Source organism: Pleurodeles waltl, chromosome 5 (assembly GCF_031143425.1).
Source record: "Pleurodeles waltl isolate 20211129_DDA chromosome 5, aPleWal1.hap1.20221129, whole genome shotgun sequence".
NCBI classification, from domain to species: domain Eukaryota; kingdom Metazoa; phylum Chordata; class Amphibia; order Caudata; family Salamandridae; genus Pleurodeles; species Pleurodeles waltl.
Window position 1 is genome coordinate 1,152,095,862 of NC_090444.1, and position 23,167 is coordinate 1,152,119,028.

The following is a 23,167-nucleotide window of genomic DNA, read 5'->3' on the forward strand; positions in this document are numbered from 1 at the left end:
GCACAATATCGCAGCTCTGCAGGAACATATAGCGCAGAAGAAGGATGTCTGGTACACCAAGCCACCTCCAACTCATGAGAAACCGGGACTGGTGATGAAGCCTGCTAGTTTCCAGCCCTCAGGAGGGGCGGCCGTAGTATCAAATACTGCTCCTGCTACGTAGTACAGGTGGTGACTCCTCTCCCTTTGCCATTGGTCCCACCTAAGGGTTTTTATGGATGTAGCAGTAAATTCAGAATCTTAATGAAACAGTGTAACTTGCAGTTTATGGTCAGACCCACAGCTTTCCCTGACGATGCCATGGAAGTGGTTTTCATCCTCTCGTGCTTGGTTGGAGAAGCAGCCTTGTGGTCAATACTCACCAGAGTACCAATTCTGCCTGTCGAGCAAGATGATCCACTGCTGTACAATTTATGCAACATCAAAGACGCAATGTAAAGGTTATTTGTGGGTCATGCCTTAGTCCAGGCTGCAGATAATGGGTTATTAACCTCTTAGCAGCTGGGCCTCCCCCCCAACCTCCTCACACATCCCCCCGCCAGTGCTGAGCCCTTTTTTGGCTCTTTGGGGAAGTTTGCACTTAGGCCTTCATAACTTTTTGTCCACATAAGCTATCCACGCCAAATATGCGTCCTTTTTTTCAAAGTCCTAGGGTATCCAGAGTTTGTGGGTTCCCCTGGAGGAGAACAAGAAATTAGCCAAAATATAGTGAACATTTTGATTTTTTTTCAAAAATGGGAAAAAGGGCTGCCGAAGACGGCTTGTGGTTTTTTCCCTGAAAATGGCATCAACAAAGGGTTTGTAGTGCTAAAATCACCATCTTCCCAGCTTTCATGAACAGGCAGACTTGAATCAGAAAACCACATTTTTCAACACAATTTTGGCATTTTACTGGGACATACTCCATTTTTACTATTTTTTGTGCTTTCAGCCACCTTCCCGTTAGTTACAGGAATAGATATGAAACCAATGCTAGATCCCAGAAAGCTAAACATTTAAAAAAAGTAGACAAAATTCTGAATTGAGCAAGGGGTCATTTGTGTCGGTCCTACAAGGGTTTCCTACAGAAAATGACAGCTGAAATAAAAAAATATTGAAATTGAGCTGAAAAAAACCCAGCCATTTTTCTCCACATTTTACTCTGTAACTTTTCCTGCGATGTCAGATTTTTGAAAGTAATATACTGTTATGTCTGCTGGACTCTTCTGGTTGTGGGGATATATAGGGCTTTTATGTTCATCAAGATCCCTAGATACCCAGAGCCAATCAATGAGCTGCACCTTGCAATGGGTTTTCATTCTATACCGGGTATACAGCAATTCATTTGCTGAAATATAAAGAATGAAAAATAGGTATCAAGAAACCCTTTTATTTCCTAAATGGGCATAAGATAAGGTGTTGAGAAGCAGTGGTTATTTCCACATCTCAGAATTCCGGGGGTCCATACTAGCATGTGAATTACAGGCCATTTCTCAAGTAGACGTCTTTTTTACACACTGTCTTACATTTGGAAGGAAAAAATGTAGAGAAAGACAAGGGGCAATAACACTTGTTTTACTATTCTGTGTTTCCCCAAGTCTCCCGCTAAAATGGTACCTCACTTGCGTGGGTAGGAATAATGCTCGCGATAGGAAACGCAACATGGACACATCACATTTTTATATTGAAATCTGACGTGTTTTTAGCAAAGTGCCTAGCTGTAGATTTTGGCCTCTCGTTCAGCCGGCACCTAGGGAAACCTACCAAACCTACGCATTTTTGAAAACTAGACACTTAGGGGAATCCAAGATGGGGTGACCTGTGGGTCTCTCACACGTTCTGTTACCCAGAATCCTTTTGCAAACCTCATAATTTGGCCCAAAAAAAAACGTTTTCCTCATACTTCGGTGACAGAAAGTTCTGGAATCTGAGAGGAGCCACAACTTCCCTTACAACCAGCATTCCCCCAAGACTCCCAATAAAAATTGTACCTCACTTGTGTGGGTAGGCCAACCGCCCGTGACAGGAAATGCCCCAAAACACAACATGGACACATCACATTTTCCCAAAGAAAACAGAGCTGTTTTTTGTAAAGTGCCTAGCTGTGGATTTTGGCCTCTAGGTCAGTCGGCACCTAAGGAAACCTACCAAACCTGTGCATTTTTTTAAACTAGATACCTAGGGGAATTCAAGATGGGGTGACTTGTGGGGCTCTCACCAGGTTTTGTTACCCAGAATCCTATGCAAACCTCAAAATGTGGCCAAAAAAACACTTTTTCCTCACATTTCGGTGACAGAAACTACTGGAATCTGAGAGGAGCCACAGATTTCCTTCCACCCAGCGTTCCCTCAAGTCTCCCGATAAAAATGGTACCTCTCTTATGTGGGGAGGCCTAGCGCCTGCAACAGGAAATGCCCCAAAACACAACGTGGACACATCACATTCTCCCAAAGAAAACAGACCTGTTTTTTTCAAAGTGCCTATCTGTGGATTTTGGCCCCTAGCTCAGCCAGCACCTAGGGAAACCTACCAAACCTGTGCATTTTTTTAAACTAGACACTTAAGGGAATCCAAGATGGGGTGACTTGTGGGGCTCTCATCAGGTTCTGTTACCCAGAATCCTTTGCAAACCTCAATATTTCGCAAAAAACACTTTTTCCTCACATTTTGGTGATAGAAAGTTTTGTAATCTGATAGGAGCCACAAATTTCCTTCTACCCAACATTCCCCCAAGTCTTTCAATAAAAATGGTACCACCCTTGTGTGGGTAGACCTAGTGCCCGCGACAGGAATAGATCACACAATGGTCAATGCTGGTGCTTACAGGAGGGCAACTTTTGACCCTGGGGTGATCCATTCCTGATGCAGGCACTAGGTATAGGCACTCAAGTGGGGTAGTATGTTTATCAGGACAGATGGGGAAACACTTTGTAGTAGTAATTTTGTGGATCCCAGCTTTTTCCTGTAGTTTTGTGTGACAGAAATGCAAGAAAAAATAGAGTTTTTATTCAACATTTCAGCTTTGCAGGGTATTCTGGGTAAGAAAACTTTGGGGAATCCACACAAGTCGCACCTCTGTGGACTCCCCCGGATGTCTAATTTTCAGAAATGTTTGGGGCTAGTATGTTTCCCTATATGGCTGCCGAGCCCAGGACCAAAAACACAGGTGCCTGCCTTACAAAACCCTGGGGGCTGCGATCGGTCCCCAGGAAAACCAGACCCACATATAAAAGTGATATATATATATATATATATATATATATATATATATATATATATAAAATAAAAAAAAATAAAAAAAAAGGAAATTGACAGGAGGTCACCCCTGGGCAGGGCGATCTCCTGTGGGGGCAATAATTTTCTTTTAGTAGTTGTAGGGTTTCCCTGGGTGCCCCCAAGGAAACCATACAACTACTAAAAAAATATGTGCTATATCTATCTACGTAGATATCCATCTACGTAGATAGATATAGATCTATAAATATATATATATAGATCACTTTTTTTTGGTTGTTTTTTTTTATAAAGACTTTTTTTTATTTTGCAAAGAGAAAAGAAAAGGGTAAATACAATGGTACATACATGGAACAAGATGCCAACGTGCATCTAACAACAGCCGAGCCCATACTCCCAGACAGTACAATATGATTGGTGGCTATACTTTGTTTAATCTAAGGACCTGCGGCAGCCTCCCACTTCCCCCATATCTTATTATATTTGTTTGGGCAGCCTCTGGCCTCATATACAAGTTTTTCATTCTGCGCACACCAGTCTACCCCTCTTCTCCATTTAGTCAGTGTTGGGGCACTTATAGACTTCCAGCCCGCCACTATATCCCTCTTGGCTACCAGGCACGCCACCCCAAGTAAAGCTCGGTCCGGTCTCCTCAACCCAGTGTCGCCCATGATCCCCAGTAGAAGGGGCAGAGGTTTCCTCTCTATGTCTTCCTGTAGGACCTCGGAGATTTCCTGCAAAACAGCCTCCCAGTATGTCACCATGACTGGGCAGGTCCATACCATGTGGAAAAGGTCGGCTGTAGGGTTTCTGCAGCGAGGGCATTCCGCTGTGGGGTGTAAGCCCGCTCTGTGTAGTTTGATGGGTGTGAGATAGGCTGTGTGAAGGTAATATGTTTGTATCAATCGAAGGCGTGTGGCCATCGCTAGGGCGCGTGGGGCCATCAATGCTTCGTCCCAGTCCATCTCCTCCATGGGGCCCGTCCATCCCTCCCACCTTCGGCGGAGCCCCCCCAGAGAACCCGGGGTGCCGGCGACCAGGGCACGGTATATCTGGGAAACACCTCCCCTATCCAGGTCCCCCATCAGCACCCTGGCCTCCATAGGACTGTGCTCGGGTATGGCTTCTCCCATTCGGACATGTGCTAGTAGGGCGTGTCGGAGCTGGAGATATCTGTGGAACTGTGTCTTATTCAGGGAGAATTTTTTGGGGAGATCCTCAAAGGATCGCATATACGACCCTTTCCAGACGTCCCCCAGAGTAGAGATACCTATATTGTCCCATTTTCGAAAACCCTCCAAGCCCGCCACCTGCGCCAAGTGTCTCCCATGCCATAACGGGGTTTGTTGGGTGAGATGCCCCTGCCACCCCGTCAACCTCTGAGCAGTCCGCCATCCCTGTAAAATCACCTTAGTTACGTCCGGGACGTCTTGAGAGATTGGACCTCCGTAGAGGGTGCCAAAGATACGAGGATAGCCCATGGACTGAAGTTCCAACCGGTATGCCGGGTCTGACCACCCACCCCCCACCCAGTCGTTAATCACAAGCAGCTGCGTCGCAAGGTAGTAAAAGTGGATATTGGACATGCCTAAGCCCCCCTCGTATACATCTCTTTGGCAAGTTTTGAGCGCCAGTCGTGAGCGAGCTCCGCTCCATATAAATTGCCGCGCCAGTGAGTCCATTTCCCTGAACCATTTTATGGGTATAGGGAACGGAAAATTTTGCAATAAGTAGAGGAGCCTAGGGAGGATCATCATCTTGTAAAGCGCTATTTTGCCGAGCAGATTAAGGGGGAGGGTCTTCCAGCGCAGAAGATCAATCTTGATTTTCCTAGTTAACGGCGTAATATTGAGTTCCCATGTCAATTCGGGGAGGAGTGAGATGTGTATTCCCAAGTATTTAAAACTGTTTCTTCGTACTGGAATGTTTCGCTGCCAGTCCACACAGTCCCTAGAGTGGTGCAGGGGGACCAATAGGGACTTGGTGGGATTTTGGATCAATCCCGAGGCCTCCGCAAAGAGGCCTAGGATTTCCAGCACGCGGGGGCCGCTTTTGGCTTGGTTGGAAATATATAGGAGGACATCATCTGCGTATAACGCCACGCGATCCTCTAAGCAGGTGGGCCAGGACCAGCCCTCCATCAATGGGTCTCCTCAGAGTATTGTCGCTAAGGGTTCTATTATCAATGCGAAGAGCAGGGTAGATAGTGGGCATCCCTGTCGGGTTCCACGGCCAATGGGGAATGGATCGGAAACCACTCCGTTCACCTGGACTCCGGCTGTCGGCCTGGAATATAGGAGTCTCACTAGGTTTCGAAATTTGGGGCCGAGCCCGTTTCTTTGCAGAACCTGTTCGAGGTAAGACCAGCCCACCGTATCAAAGGCTTTCTCAAAATCGAGTAGGAGTAATGCCAAGGGTTTGTGTGACAGGGTCTTGTGGTGGGCCAGGGCCAGATGTAGCCGCCTAATGCAGTGTCTGGTGCTGCGGGTGGGCATAAAGCCACATTGGTCAGGATGCACCAGAGTGGGCATTACTTTTTTCAATCTAGAGGCAAGGATCGAAGAGAGCACCTTGACCTCAGTGTTTAAGAGTGAGATGGGCCGGTACGCCGAACAATGTCGTGATGGGGGTTGGGTTTTTGGGATCACTACAATCGTGGCTTGATCGATCCCAACGGGGAAGCGGCCCAATCTCTCAGCCTCCTCGTACATGTTAAGAAGGTGTGGACCCAGAATGTCACTGCATTTCCTGTATAACTCTGCTGGGAAACCGTCAGGACCAGGGGTCTTACCCGATGCCAGGCTGGAGATCGCGTTGGTGATTTCTTCGAGGCTAATAGTTTCATCTAGTCTGTCTCTTGTCTCCGAGGAGACCTTAGGAAGGGTAATGTCGTTTAGAAGGGGAGCCTCTCTCTCAGTGGTCGGGCGGGGGTGCCTCGCATATAGGCGGGCATAATACGAGGCGAAACTCTGCGCAATATCAATAGGTGTTTTGGTGAGGGTGCCCGAGGCATCTAAAATCTCTGGGATAACTCTGTTGGCCAGAGGACGGGTGGCCAACCAATGCAAGAGCTTCCCATTTTTGTCTCCCCAGCCATATATTGGGCAGTGGAAGCTCTCCAGATATGTTTAGCCGATTCTAGCATTATATGTTTGATTTCGCCTCTGACTAAGGTCAGCTGCCTCGTGGTCGAGGCAGACGGCGAGGTCGCTTGTTGGCACTCCAGTCTTAAGGCCTTGGCCTCCAGCCTGGAGACCTGAGAATTTCGGTCCCTTTCGCGGGAACGGAGGAGGTATTTAGCTTGCCCTCTAAGGGTGGCCTTACATGCTGCCCATAGTGTTCCTGGAGACTGGACTGATCCCGTATTCAGGTCGAAGTATTGGGTAAGGTGAGTCATGACCTCATGGGTATAGTCTTCGTCCTGCAAATACCAGGCATTCAGTCACCACACCGGGCGCCTAGAGGGGTCTGTTCCGCCCAAACAAACACGTACTGGAGCATGATCTGAGACTCCACGAGGGAGTATCTCTGCCCCCGTAACGCTCGGGAGGTCCGTGACGGGCATGAATATAAAATCTATTCTGGATTGCGTTTGGTGGGCAGCTGATGTATGCGTGTATTGCCGCTCCCTGGGGTGCCAGGTTCTCCATACGTCACATAGGCCTAGGCTCTCGGTCCAGCTGTTAAGGGCCGAAGCCCTATTGGATCTATTGGCAGTGGCCCTGCCAGACACGTCCAGGTTGGGGTCGAGAACGGCATTGAAGTCTCCTCCCAACAGGGTGGCCCCCTGGGGGAGCTCCGCCGTCACGCGTCGGAGCGAGAGTAGGAAGGCGTCCAGTCCCGCCGGAGGGGCGTACACACAAACAAGGTTTATTGGCGACCCATGGAGCGTCCCTGTGGCCACTACGAATCTGCCCTGTGGATCTGATTGCGTGCCTGTAATCACCATGGGTAGGGAGCGGTGGAGTAGGATGGCCACACCCCTGGAGCCTCTAGAGAAGCCCGCGTGGTATATTCTATTGTAACCTCCTCGCATAAGCATGGGGCACCTAGTCCCGAGGAGGTGAGTTTCTTGCAAAAAAAACACTGAGGGAGAATATCTGCGAAGAGTGCTAAATACTGCTGACCTTTTGATCTTGTCTAGCAGGCCGTTTACGTTCCAGGAGAGGACCTGAGTCAGTGTATGCCAAGCGTGGGTTGCATAAGTATTGTACCAAGTTGAGTGTCTGGTTGTGGATCTAGGGACGGCTGTTTTGAACTTAACAGTGAGATATTGAAATAACAAACGAGGTTAAGCGACTCGCTACGCTTTAAACTGGTTTCAAACCCCCCCCCCTAACTGCCCCCCTCCCCATACTCCCACCCCGGAAGCATCTGTCGCCCAAATACCCAACCAGAACCAGATAGCCAGTATGACTATCGTTGGGGTGGAGTGGTGGACCCCTCCATTTAACCGGATCAACTGCAATTAGCGGCCATGTGCCGAGGTCAGGCGCCGTGCATCAGAGGGGCACAATGTGACCAATGGCGGCCTCCAAGGGGCCCGCACCTTAAAAGTTGAACAACCCGGGTCCCTCCCCGGAGGTCCCCCAGCAGGGGTCAAGTATGTTTCATTGTCAGTATTAATCAGGTGCCGGGGACTGGCTCAAGTGGCTGTCGTCCATCGCCTGGGCCGAGGCCCGAGGCTCGGGAGGGTCCGCACCTCCCTCGGTCTGTGAGTCTAAGTTCCGGGCCGTCTCATTGTCCATAAGAGTGTCTGGGTCTTTTTCTTTCCCCCCCCCCCTCCGGGACCTGGTGCGTCTCCGGCTCCACGGGGCCCCTCCGGGAGGGGGGGTCCCATCCGGGAGATCTTTTCAGTAGGACCCGGGGGGCCCCCCGGGCTCCGACGCCCTCCTCTGTCAGCCAGTCCCATGCCTCTTCAGGTGTTTAAAAAAAATTAGCTTTACCGGCCAAGAGGACTTTGAGTCTTGCGGGGAAGAGGAGCATGTAGGAGAGCTGCATTGCTCTAAGTTTTTGTTTAACCTGCTCATATGAGCGACGGCGGGTCTGGACCTCACGGGTGTAGTCCGGGAAGATTAGGATTTTGTGGTTTTCCCAGTGAAGATCTTCCAGACGTCTAGCCTCCTTGAGGATGTTATCTCTGTCTTTAAAGTTGAGGAAGCGAGCAATCATCGGGCGTTTTGGGCCGCCCGGAGGGGGGCGAGGGGCAAGTGCCCTGTGGGCTCGCTCAACCACAAACCAGGGCGAGAGGGACTGATCCGGCATCCAGGTTTTAATCCAATTCTCTAGGAATTCGGAAGCTCCGCCGTTCTCTATGCCCTCTGGAAAACCAATGAAGCGCAGGTTGTTGCTTCTTGACCGGTTCTCCGCGTCCTCTGCGCGGCGGTGCAACTCTCCGGATCGAGTCATCAGCTGGGCCACCTTGGCTTTAAGGTCGGATAGGTCGATTTCAGTCTGGGAGACTCTGGCCTCGACCTCAGTGATCCGGTTCACTGCGTTTCTGAGGTCCTGCCTAACAAGGCCCACATCCTCCCGTACTTCCCCGATTTTGGTCTCTACAGCGGATTGCGAAGTTTGGATTGCGTGGAGGATGGCGCTCACTCCATTCGGCGCCGGGCCCCCACTAGCCGTGTCCCCCTCTCCCTGCTGTCCTGTCGGCGTTGTGAACTGGTCGATCTTTTGCTGAGAGGGTGGAGGTTGTTTGTTCGCCTTGTCTCTCCCCATCGTGGTGCAGGGGGGGGAGTCGGATAGGTTAAATCTTGCCGTGTTTTGATTTAAATCTTGGGCCTTGGTTCACTTGTTATGATTGGGAATCCGCGGGGGTGGCTCACACCGGCGGGGACCCGCCACCACGGGCAGGCACGGATGTTCTCAGTATTGTATGCATGAAGGCCGGGAAGGCGGGTTCAAAGTCTCTTCTAGGTGCGTTTGCGATTCCGTAGGTTCCGCGGGGAGACCCTCCCCGCCGATTCCACCCGGGGGTCCGGCTCGTTGGTCTCCCCTCAGCAGTTTTCCCACGACACCTTTTGCGTAGGGAGGGATGAGAGAGAAGGGCCCTCGACCCAGGATCCAGTCTCCCTAGATGTCGCAGTGTCCCAAGGTCGGTTCACGGCCTGTTTTTAGTCGCGTTGGTGGTCAGTGGGCCATTCAGGTCAGCGGCCCCGTTGGGGAGGGTGAATTTGGCCCGCCGGCCCGTTTGTCGATAGCTGCTTGAAAATTGATGGGGTCACCTCCGATCCCCCGCACGACTCAGGCACACCACACGTCCTCGGCCCCCACCTTAAGTCAATCAAGGCACCGGGGTGGGGGGAGGGAATGGGAGCCGCGGGTGGGCATCCTCCTTACCACTGTCACGCTGTTCCTCGTCGTGCCAACAAAGTCTCGCCTCCCTTCAGCGGGGTTCCGTGGGTCCTCTCCACCGACAATTCAGATGGGCGCTCGGAGGTGGTCCCGCTGGCGCAGGGCACCTCTACTTGGGCCGGGGTGGCGTTGCCTCCTCCAATCCGTGGGACTTCGCGCCCAGGGCGCAGCCCCAACGCTCTCCAGGGCTCCCGGTGCGTCCCCCGTCCGGCAGGGCACCGCGGAGCTTCCTCGCCGATTGTCTCTGTGTGGGCACCCCGGGGCCGCCCTCTCGGTGCGGGGCCCCTCCCCCAAGCCGGGGCGACACCGTCCCCTCAGTCCATGGGGTTCCGCGCATGGAGCGTGGTCCCAATGCCCTCCAGGGCTCCCGGTGTACTTCCGGTCCGGCGGGGCCCCGCGGGTCTTTTATTCCGGTGTCTCCACGTGGGCACCCAGGGGCGGCCCCGCTAATGCAGGGCCTTTTCCTCGGGCCGGGACGGGACTGTCTCTTCCGTCCACGGGGCTCCACACGCGGAGCACGACCCCAGCGCCCTCCAGGGCCAGCGAAGCGCACTCAGCCGAATCAGCTGCGGAGACTCCGTCCCAGCCGCCATTTTATTTTTCTTTACCCTCGGAGCCGGTCGGGCCGCGGCGGTAGATCGGAGCCTGCCTTTCGCCACCGCTCACCTCCACCGGCTCCTCGGGATCCAGGGATCACGGGGAGAGTCGAAGCGGCATCCCTTGCTCGGCAAAACCGCGTTAGCTATGGGCGGATGACGGAGGGGTCCAGAGCACTCTCAGAGTGCGACCGCCATCTTGACGCCCGAAGCCACGCCCCCCATATAGATCACTTTTATATGTGGGTCTGGTTTTCCTGGGGACCGATCGCAGCCCCCAGGGAAACCACACATGCATTGACAAAAGTTAAATATATATATATATATATATATATATATATATATATATATATATATATATATATAGCTCTATCTATGTAGATTGATATATCTATCTACGTAGATAGATATATCACATATTTTTTTAGTAGTTGTAGGGTTTCCTTGGGGGCCATAATGGCCCCCAGGGAAACCCTACAACTACTAAAAAATAATTATTGCCCGCACAGGAGGTCGCCCTACCCACGGGTGACCTCCTGCCAATTTCCTTTTTTAAATTTAATTTAGCCCCTGGGAGGGGGCGCAATCAGGGGACACCTACATTTTTTCAAAACATTATGCCCCGGGGGGCCGGCCCGTTTGCCGAGAGGGCAGACCCCGCCCAAGTGAAATCCCTGGTGTCTAGTGGGGTTTCCTGGCCCTCGTTCGCAGCTGCATTGTGATCGAGGGCCAGGAAACCCGCTCAGGAAGGCCTCTTTTGAAATGGGAGAGCCTCCCCTTTCAAAAGAGGCCTTCCTGAATGTCGGGAAGACGGTTTGGGTCATTTTCCCCTTTTGAGGACGAATCGGCCGCAAGGCCACTTCCTGCTCACATGGGGAAAACAAAACAGTGACGTCAGCACGCCATCACAAAGAGGCGGGTGGAGGTCGGGGGAAACACAAAAGATCTTCTGTGTCTCACAGGGTGTTTTTGGAAAAAATAAATCCTTTTTTAACCCCCTCACTGGTGTCGGCCACTAGTCGTGACCCACACAAGGGAGGTAGTGTGGGCATCAGCCAATGGCTGACGCCCGCACTCTAGGGGTTAAACCTCAAGGAGAGATTTTCAGACTTGCTGCACTATATCTCAAGTTTCAATAGATTAGTGGTGGAGGCCAATTGGCCTGAGGCAAGCAGGTGTCTCTCTTTTATAGAAGTCTCAAGGACAAGCTTATCTGCTATCCCAGATTTTGGAACCCCCAAAGACTGCATGGAATTCATAAACTTAGGATCAAGTTAAAAGTGCTGTGACCTACACAAAACTGGAATTGTGAGGGGCTTACCACCTAGTGTGAGTTTAAAAGGGTGATGGGTGGAAGGCGGCATTCCGAACCAGGTTCACTTTGTTCGAATATCAAGTGATTCATTTCATACTTTGCAGTGCCCCGGCTGCCTTTTAGTTTTTTATTGATGAAACTCAATGGGAGTTAATCGATGTCTGTTGTGTTTTGTATATTGACGATATCTCAATCTGTTCACAATCTTTGTAAGTCCATGTAAAGTAGGTCCCTGCCATTCTTCAACAACTTTGAAGGTGCAGTCTGTATACAAAATTGGAGAAAGCGAATTCCACACCACCCAGGTGGATATTTTTGGGGTATGTCCTTACTCCAGAAGAGGTGAAGATGGGCCCTAAGAAGGTGAAGGCTGTATTACAATGGCTTCCCCACCACAGAGAAAACAAATTCAGAGCTTTCTGGGATTCACCAATTTTTATCATTGATTTATCAACAACTTTTCCAAAACAATTACTTCCATAACTAGAATACTCTGTAAGGGAGTAAAATTCCATTGGGACTCAGATGCTGAAAAAAACTTTCCAGGTATTAAAAGGGCAGTTCACAAAAGCCCTAATTCTTGCTCATCATGACACCTTCCTCCCCTTTATTGTGGAAGATGATGCTTCACAAATAGCATTAGGGAGACTCTTGTCCTAGGGAGACAAACTCACAGGCCATATGCATCCCATAGCATACTACTCCCATAAACTATTACCTGCGGAACAGGACTAGCCCATCGCAGATCACAAGTTACTGGTGATCAAGGCAGTTTTTGAAGAATGGTAAGAGTATCTGCTAGGGGCAAGAGATCATGTAACAATTTACACCAATCTTAGAAACTTACAATTTCCAAGATTCGCAGAGGGTTTAACATCATGACAACTCAGATTAATTGTTTTTTTTCTATTCACTTACCACCCTGGAAAAGGGTATGCCACAGCGTATGGACTCTCACGAACAGGAGGCAGTCCATACGTTGGTACAAGAGACACCAATAACTATTATCCTCATTGAAAATTTTCAAGGAAGTATTATCACTTGAACCTTCTGGGAAGATCTAAAAGTGCACATTGAAACCAAGACCTTAGACCAATGGCTGTTGAAAAACAAAGAGCTGGTTGCAAAAGAAGGACTTCTATATTTTGAGAACAGTCTATATATCCGCAGTAAAACATTACCACATGTAGCCCCGAATTTGTGTCATGACTCACTTCTGCTGGGCCACCTGAAAACCCAGAAAACCATAAAGTTACTGAAAAGACATTTTGGGTGACCGTCCTTTACTAAAGACATACAGGAATATGTGGAAACCTGCGCTACATGTGCTCAAAATAAAACCCCTTATGAATTACCCACAGGGTTTTTACATCTATTTTCTATCCCACCCAAACCATGGCATGCAATAGTGTTAGATTTGTGGTGGAACTTCAAAAATCCAACACTGGTTGCAACACTATAATGACTGTAGGGGATAATTTATGTGACATGGCCCATTTCATCCCACTAAAAAAACTCTACCACAGTGGAATTAGTGTCCATCTTTTTTAATAACATTGTGAGATTACACAGCTTGCATTCAGTCTTTATCCCAGATTCTGCGTCACAATTTGTCACTGTTAGAAATTGGGTCTATAGTTGGCAGAGGTATGCACCCTGTCCAAGTAGGGACCACAATCCTAGTCAAGGTAAGTCAGTTACACATCATAAATTAACCTGTGTCTACCCTCTGGTAGATTGGCACAGAGCAAACAGCAAAAACATCAGACAAAAATAATCCACACCAGGTTAGACACATAGATCTTAATTTATTGAACAAAACAAGACCAAAGTGACAAAAATATAAGAAATATAAGTCAAGATATGATTTTTTTTTTAAGTATCTGCAAATAGAGGCCCAGATTTAAGAAGGCCTAGTGCCTCCTTGCGCCATGTTAGTGTAATTTTTTATGACACACATGTGACTCAACAAGGCCAAATTCGCTGCACCAGATTTACAAAGTGGTGCAATGCATGCATTCCACTTTGTAAACCCTTGCGCCACATTATGCCTGCACCAGGCAAAATGTAGGCAATGGGGGCGTTCCTCCATTAAAGGGTCTGCAAAAATGCCACAACGTAATCTATGAGATTCCACTGTGCCATTTTTAGTGGCTATTTTTAATGCCTGCACAGAGCAGGCATTGAAAAGGGGCACACCATTAATCTTAATGGACCCCTATGTACTTTGCAGGATTAGCACCAACATTTTTGGTGCTAACCCTGCAATGTACTACAATAGCATAAAATATTATAATGTTATTGTCCCTAAACTGCGCCATGGTGCGCCGTATGTTAAATACGGTGCACACATGGTGGTGTTGGGGGGGCTAAGAGGCGCAAGAAAATTGGCGCTGCATACAACGCAGCTCCATTTTTCATAAATTTGGGCCATAGTGCTTAAAAGCATAAAGCTCCAGCCAGGGTATCTAGCCGTGCTAGATAGGGTGAAATCTGAAAAGTCAGGCTGACCGAGATGACGCGCAGCTTCGATACAGGGACCAACCTTGCCCACTAAAAAAGTACGTTGTTGCGACGTCGATGGTGCTCGATGCATGGACCAGGGGAGGCGATGCATGGTCATTGATCCCAGTGGATATAGGTGATACGTTGTTTCTGAGCTGCGCAATCTAAGATGCGTCGATGGCAGTTCCTTAGCGATGTAGACGTTGTGTCGTAGTCGAGCTGGGCAGTCGGCGATGAAATGTCTTGGTCCTCAACGGCTGAGAGGTTGTGTTGGCATTGAGGGAGATGCATTGATAGTGATGTATGGATTTTGTAGTTGCAGCACTTTATACCCACTTCCAAGGGCCCATGACTGGATTGGCACCGCTAGGCAAGGCTAAAATTGTAACAAGCAAAGTCCAGATGCTGTTGCAGGATGAAGTGAAGTCTTTGATGTCCCTGAGACTTCAGTACAGGAAGCAAGCCAGCAAGCCCTGGGAGTAACTTTGTTTCTGAGGCTGCAGAGATGTAGGTCCAGTCCTTCTCATTCACAGGTAAGGAGGGGCAGCAAGCAGCAGGGCAGGGACAGCAGAGCAAAAGTACAACCAATTCCAGCAGAGTCCAACAGAGTGACAGTCACTTCAGCAGCATATCAATCTTTCTTCTTGCCAAAAAGTCCTCACGTCCAGAAGTGTACTGAGTTGGTGTTGTCTGAAGTCCAGTTCTTATACACAGTAGTGTGACGCCACAGAGACCAGCGGCATCACCCTTGTGGTCTGCGGTCGGATCGGCAGTCTGCGTCTCGAGCAGCCGATTCTGCCGCACGCCACTTTTTTGGGCCGCAACCTGCTTTGTGGGTAGCGGCGTGGTCTGGAAGTCCCCCATAGTTTGCTCACCTGCTTTCTGGATTTCTTTTTGCTTCTTTTCTTTTCCTTTTTTCTACTTACTTGGCCATATCTTCTTCTTCCCAGGAGCAGTAGCGTCTTGCACTGCTTTTAAATGATGTGTGCGAGATTTTGTGCTGCCTGAAAGTATCAGTTATATTCAGGCAGCAGCCTTCCCTGCTGCTGCCTGAGGTCAAGTGTGTCTCACGATGCATACTGTGGGTTTTGCTGAACTCTCGTGAGAGCTCATCAAATGTTGGTGCCCATCTTGGGCATGGCTATGATATTTAAGCCACACCCAAGCCCATGGTGGAGCTTTGCCTCTTGACTTTCAGAGTGAAAGGACTTGTCGTGCCTTGAAAACCACAGATGCACAAATTCACCTGCAACAGCATCTTCCTGTCAACTGTCATCTCCATGCCATCTGAAAAGAAAAAGGGAACAAAAAAGAGAAATAAAACTAAGTAAGCACTTACCAACACAAAGAACAAAGCAAGGTACTGAAAACGATTGCATGAGACTCAAGATTAAGTGTGTACTATCACAGATTGAGTAACTACAATCAACAGCATTTTCACTGAAGATTGTTTCACATTGTAAGCGTTCAAACAGGAAAAGGTGATGGGGTGAAGGAACAATGACTAAGTCAAATATAAGCAACTATTTACATCTATAGGAAAGAAACAAGACGTGTATGTTCTCTGGTATCTGTGCATAATAGTAGCCTTAAGTAGTTAATACACACTTGTAAAACACACATCCTTGCTTCCATATTAGCTTTCCAAAGTGATCTCCATCCAATTTCCCAAGAGATGAGTCAGATATGGAGAAGATGGCTGTTGCTTTCTTTTTTAGAACAACCGCTACTCTGGTTGATCACAGGTTCAGGCATACGGGGAACAATAACCAAGGAGGGAAGAAGGAGAGTAGAAGGGACTCAGAGAGCATTAGACTGGACGAAAGTAATTGGTTGCTTTTTTCTCCACAAAGGTTCGATAACGAAGTTTAGCAAATTGAAGAGGAACCTTGAAAGACCACACCCTCCTTCCTGAGCTTGACCCTGATACTCCAATCACTAGAGGAAAGGTAGGGCATAAAGGAAGTTGGCCTATATCGTCTCTGCAAAGCCGCCGTACAAGTCCTTAAGGTGAGGTGCAACGTACTGCTAGCCTGTCACTAATATAAAAAGTATAATAATTTATTTGTCTAATTTCAGTAACGATAGGAGCAGAAAGAATAATGTGGAAAATAATGAATAATAGAGTAGTACAGCTAGATCTTCTGACAAGGACTTTGTGCAGCAAGTATAATTATTGAAGTTGATAAGAAATGGGGTTATGGTGACTATAGCCTTTAGTAAATAAAACCAGTAGCTTTGTGCAAGCCCACTTGAGCAGAACTGGAATTACAACAGTTGTCATGTCTTTGTTGTCATAATTAGTCCCCACTAAAGGTGATGGGTGGGACTTAACAAAGGAAAGGTTGTCTATAAACATGATGACAGGTTGGGACCGTGTGTGCTTATGTCTCTTATTATGCCATGTGCTAGGAATCTTGTATAGGATTATGGAGTGAGGGGGCAGCTTGCATTCTCTGTTCGATGTAGTCAGCTAGCATTCCACTGAAGGCAATACTCCAGAGCAGGCCGAGGGATAGCTACGCTCCTGTTGCAGGGATACCAGTTTGTAGAATAAACCCCTTTTACTTACCTCTGGTTACTTGCTGTTACATTGGAGGGGAGTGCAAGAATTTGCTGACTGGGACACTAGCCATTCCCTCCAACTGTGTGAAGTAACTGAACCCAGCGGTGCACCACATTTGGTGTCTTCAGGGGTGCTGAGCGCTTGGACGACAGGCCCCTGCAGTGCATTTTCAAACACCTTGTTGTGCATACGTAAGCTGTGCTATGTGGGTCTCAGGAGTTTCGGGGGGGGGGTCGAAATCCACCCTGGTGTGAGCAGAGATGAGGAGTTAGTCCATTTTGGACCCCAATCAGCCCCGGGGACCACCCCAGTTATCTCAAGTAACTATAATTTGTGCCCTAAGGGAACTATAACTCATGCCCTCACCATGTACTGCTAATTATGCAACAAAGTACAGCACTCATGACATCTTTGATAACATCCATGATAATATCAATGTAATATTTGCAATAACATTTTTGAGGAAAAAGCTCTGCAAGTATTTTGTGACGAATTGGGTTTGTTCAAGGTCTTTGAGCACGTTATAGTACTAAAACAAGATGCCAAACCTTGCATGCACAAAGTAAGAAAGGTTCCCAATTTGATGTTTGAACCTTTGAAGAGGGAACTGGGTAGCTTGTTGGGCTTGAAAGTCATAGAAGAGACTGAATCCTCAGAGTGGTTAGTGCCAGTGGTATTGGCACTCAAGGCTGGTGGGAAATCTATCAGGATGTGTGTGGACCTGAGAAATCTCAATAAGTGCATCTGGGTGGTTTGCCAACCACTCCCTAATCTCGCTGAATCAATTACTGTGTTGAAAGGGGCAAAGAATTTTTGTGTACTGGATCCTGGGTGAAATGTCCAACATATTATTTTTTCAGGAAGATATTCTTGATTATTGGTAAAGATGTGTGTAAGCATGATGAGATTTTAAAAATATTGTTAAGAAAACTGGCAGTAAGGTATCACAGTTAAAAAACAGAAATGTAAAATTGGAGTAACATCAGTCACATAACTAGGCCATGTTATGTCTAGTGAGGGCATTCAACCCAAATTGGAGTTGGCAGAAAGTACTGTGAATGCTCCCACTCCATGTGATAAAGATCAAGCAAGGTATTTTCTTAGAGTTGCAGAGTTCTACACAAAATGTATAAGAGGTTTTGGCAGTGTAGTCGAACCCATCAGAGTGCTGCTTAAAAAAGGAACTCAGTTTGCATGGTCAGATTAGTGTGATGTGGTGTTCAGGACAGCAAAACATGAAATAAGTAGAATGCATAACCTTGGTCATTTGATATTTAGAAGAAAACCATCCTTACCACTGACACCATCCTTAAAGGGTTGGGTGCAGCATTCACTCAAGTGGATGGAGGTGAAGAAAAAATTGTTGCATTTGCCTCTAGAGCACTGAAAAAAGGAGAGGAACACTATTCATGCATTGAAAGAGAAGATTTAGCTACAGTTTGGGCAGTGAGGCACTTCAAGTTCTATTTGTGGGGTATTCCTTTCTTAGTGAGGACAGACCCCCAATCACTAGTGCAATTCTTTTCCTACAACCAAAGTGAGAGGTTAACCCCGAGGCTCAAACGTTGGAGCGAAGGCTTGGAGGAATTTAATTTTCAGTTGTAATATCTTCCTGGTGTGGTGAACAAGGCGGCTGACTGCTTGTCATGTTTGTCAGTTGAGAGCAAGAGTGAAGTGACTACCATTGATGTGAACTGTGTGAGTTGGGCCATTGAGCTTACTATTTCAAGAAAGGAGAGGGAGAAGTATAGAGAGGAAGATGTGTTGTTTCCCACAGTAAAAACCTTTGTTAGTAAAGGTTAGCCTGATTACAAGGGATTAGGCTCTGCTTTAAAGGCATTTTGGTCAGAAAGGACTGAACTCACATCATATCAAGGTGCCCTCATGAGAGATGAGAGAGTTGTTCCTCCCATGAACATGAGGTCCAAGATAATAAACCTGGATCACGAGGGACATCTTGGCAGGAGTCTTTCTAAAGCGCAGAGGTACTGGTGGCCAAGCATGGATCGCCAAGTGGAGGATGTGGTCAAGAAATGCTATCAGTGTGCTTCTAATGATAAAACTCAAGCATCTAATTCTGTTCCTCTATCTCCAGTTGTTGGGCCAGAAGAGTTATGGACCAAGTTAGGTCTGGATATAATGGACCCGTTTGTGTTGTTACTAGTGGATTACATCTTTAAACTTTAAATGGACATCCACAAGGTGTATGAGTAAAGGGAGTACTAGGACAGTTTTAGAATTTCTCAGGGATGGGTTTGCAAGTGAAGGGGTACCCACGTTTCTAGTCACTGACAATGGGTTATAGTTCACCTCACACGAAATGCAAGAGTTTGTGATTGATTCTGGAATTACCCATCAAAGAACAGCTCTCTATGCACCGCAGGCCAATGGTCTTACGGAACGCACAAACAGAGTAGTGAGGACCTGCAGGCAAAGATCCTTAGAAGTGAGGTCTCCAATTAAGGGATTCTAAGAGACACATGGTGGCCACATTGTACCACTCCCATTTGTGTGACGCAGAAATCTCCTTTAGAGTTCGTGAGGGGTAGGGTAGCTATTTCCAAATTAAATCCTGAATGGTTGCCAACCAAAAGATCTGCTAAGTTGGATAAAGAGGAGGTGGAAGCCAGAATCAGGTCATCTCAGCAGAAGTATAAATGCAGAAATGATGTGGAAAAACTCAGTGAAAAACAAAAAATAGAATGTATATGAACTAATCCTAGCAAAGAAACCAAGGTGGGAGAGGAAAGGAGTGAATGAATTTATTGGCAAATGCCCCATTTGCTATTACTTCCATTAGTAGAAATGTGGTGACAGTTCACACTGGGAGCAAGGGGAGCAAGTGGCGCATGTCCCGGTTGGTGAAGTACCGGGGCAACAGGTTGCCAGATGGAAAAGATGACACAGTCCTGCCAGAAGCAAGGATGCATGGGGGTAAAAAGAGTTAATCCAATGACTCTTTCAGGAAAAAGACCTCTGGAAGTAATTTTACAGTGAGATCTAAAAAAGTACCTGACCGTTTCAGGGATTATGTTATGAATTAGTGGTTGCCTGCAAGTGACTTTGTGTCACTGTGCAGCACTACCTATTCTTCTATGTTTGTAACACTTCATGAGTTGCTTTATGGTTTTATATCTATCTTTATCCCATGTTATTGATGTAATAATTTCCAAACTGCATGTTATGCCTTGTTTTCTTTCTTTTATTGTTATTTAAGAGGGATATATTGTAGTTACGTGTTAGGTACATTTTCTTTAATTAGGTGCAGCAGCTCATGCAGGAAGGTTCACAGTCACCATAGTAGGACTGTTCCGTGGAGTTCAGTTGAAGACTGGGAGCTAACCGGCAGCTGCTACTGTTGGTGGTGTGTAACCTATCTTAATAAATACTATATGAAGACTACTCTGTGAAGCGTCTTAAAACTCCACTTCCACAAATCCCCCTAACAGTGTTGTTAAAAAGGAGTGTAGAAACTTCTCCTGGTTGGTGTTTGTAGCATAGATAGAGGGAAAGGTGGCGAGCTGTCCCAGAAGAAGACACTTAACTATGATAACCCTGCCCTATTTGACAGTTTTGTGCCCCATTGGTTTAAATGTCAGTGATGTGTGGAACATAACGTCCACTCTGTTGCGTTTGGAGGTGGTGGAGGATTTGAAAAGTTGTGAGTATGCTTTGTGCTTCAGTCTATGGTCCTTCTCAAGTTTAATATGTTTTCTTGTAATGCCCAATTTAGCAGGGGAGTTTAAGCCCCTAACATTCCAGGTAAGTGTTTTTATTACCATGTCTGAAGTCCAATTATACGAATACTCAGGCCTTGCCTCTGAGAGGTGTATATGGCATTCTCCTCTCCCTCTCTCTGAAGATGAATAACCAACCCCTTTCCTCAACAACAGTGACTGAGACAGCTGTTGCCTCCATCCCACTCCCACCCACAGTTGATGGTAATATATCTAGCCAACACTCAAGTCCTTCACCATATAACTCTTAACAAGAAAGAAAATGGCACAACAGGTCCCAAAGTCAGTGAAAGAAGTACGAATAATTGCAACGTAGTGGGCTATTGGACTGATACTGCCAAAGTGTCTCTTTGTGAAGCTTGTGTAGTTAGGGCAATGATTAAAAACAAAGTAATGACTAGCAGTCACATAACCAGTAGGAAAAGAAGGAATCTTCCTGCATATGGTCATCATAACTATTCACTCTCATCTTACTGCAGGAGTCTTTTCACCCAGGGGGATAGTCAATGATATCCTACTGCGGACACTCTCCAGAGGTGGTGAGGCATGTACATCAGAATCCGATGGTTCACTCCAGGACTCGAGTGCCACCCAGCATCGATCAGTGTTTTTTATGGGAGCCCAGGCATTGTTTAGAAAGCCAGCTCCAAGTGTTTGGGGGACAGCCCGCGCTCTCCCTTGGGGTCTCTAGCACTCCCTCCTCTGTGTGAGCTTCCCGGACAGCAAGACCCAAAAGCATCATTGCTTCTGGTAGTTCAGTCACATAGAGGGACTTATTTTGCAGGTCAAAAGCAAGATCAACGGGAATGTCCATCGATACCTGATGTGATTATGCCTACGTATGTCTGTCACTGGCTTGAACTGCTGGTGCCTATCCAATGTGGCAGGGGTGATGTCCTAAAAGTGTGTGTATGATTCTCTCTGGAAAGTGACTGTCTCGGCTCTACATGAAAGAGTGAAGATTCATCAGCACATCAAGTGGTTGTTTTCTGTCACCTGAAGATCTTAGGCCAACTCTATCAACTCTGTCCAGTTTCACCTTCAAGGTTGATTACCTTAGGAGCTCCGAGAACAGGCACACTACGAATGCCTTTAGGCCGGGGACCACCGCCCCCTCTGCCACTTCACAGATTCTTACATTATCATGCCATGATCTGTTCTCTAAATCCTCATGTTTGAGGATTGATGCCTGGAGTTGTTGCTGCAGTGATTATGTTAATTCTTCCAGTTGACCCATATGGGTATCTAACTCAAAGGATTTCGCCTCTAGATCTAGCACCCTGGTCCTGACTGAGACCACGTCTTGTTGCAGTGTGGCTAGTTTAACATTGAGTTCAGCCCTGAGTGTGTCCAGTAAGGAATCCAGATCTGCCTTTAGCTCTTCACAGAGCTCCTTTTTGAAGAACCTGAGGGACGAGAGCAAGTTGTCTCTTCTGAGTGACTTTTTGTGTCTTCAGATGGTGCGGGCAATGCTATCCATGCTTATGCAGAAGTGAGATACCTGGAGACTCTGTTGGTTTGTTGTTTTATCGGCAGCATGAGGCCGAGTGGCACACACCGGAAGGAAAACACTTCTCCCTATAACATAGCTTGCTGTATTTCTCTGGTCAAGTCACGGCTAGGAGGCCTCAGGGGAGTGGGGCTGCACATGAGTGTTGTCGTTTCATCACCTTCTGTGAGGAGTATCCGGGATGCTCTGGAGCCCTCCTTTTCTTTACCTAACTCTACACCTACGAACCTTGAAGATGTGGATCTTCATGGTACATAGATGTGGAGTTAAGAATAGAAAATCTAGACTTCTCTTTAAGCACATGTCTTTTGATATTTTTGCACTTGATAGTTTGGCTAAGATATTAAAGTATCATGATATTTCGTAGTCACTATTCTACACTATAGCCCCCTCTCTAACATTGCTTGAAACAGTACTGTGCACCAACATAATTCTTTGCCACAAACAAGAACTCAGTACTGAGCCACCACATTATGTGGAAAAAATGTAGGTCCATATTTATACTTTTTTAGCGCCACATTTGCATCATTTTGTGATGCAAAAGTGGCGCAAACGTACAAAATACGATTGTATTTTGTAAGTTTGTGCCGCTTTTGCATAAAAAAATGCTGCAAATGTGGCACTAAAAAGGTATAAATATGGGCCTTAGAGTCTATATTAGAGGGATGTCAATTTTAAAACATGCAGGGGTAGTAAGTCCATCAAAAATGCAACTACAGAAACTAGATACTAAACATTCAAACCTTGAGAAGGCTCATGGAGTCTCCCCAAATCCTGAGAGAGATCATGATAATCTAACTGCTCCTAAAGATCCTTCAGAACAAGAACTCAAATTCCTAGGCAAATATGCAGTGGTCAGACGATATGGCAAAGGTGAGAGACTCATTAAAACACTTGCGTGGACACTACTCCCTACCCAAGAGAGATCTACACACAATATTTCATTTGCACCACTGAGAAGGCTAAGATATTCTATCTGCATTCATATGTTTCTAAATCTCATAAAAATGGGTGCAGTCACATGTGGTCCTCACTGACTACCTAGACAATATTACATTGGTATGAATAGATGGCTACAACAGACTCCTCTAGCTGACAAAATATTAATTACCGAAATTAAAATGACTATCAATGGTGATAGAGATCATATTTTACTAATATTAGTGGCATAGAAGTTAGGATATGGTGACTTACAAACCTTTGTTTTAAAACCCAACTGAGCACATTTGAATTATGGTGGACATTGTGGCTGTTATTGATATTTAAGCAACACAAAAGGATGATGGTGGATTGTTGAAACTCTCCCAGTCACAGATCTGGGCTTAATCCACTGTTCTTTTGCTCACTACGCCACCGCTAGATTG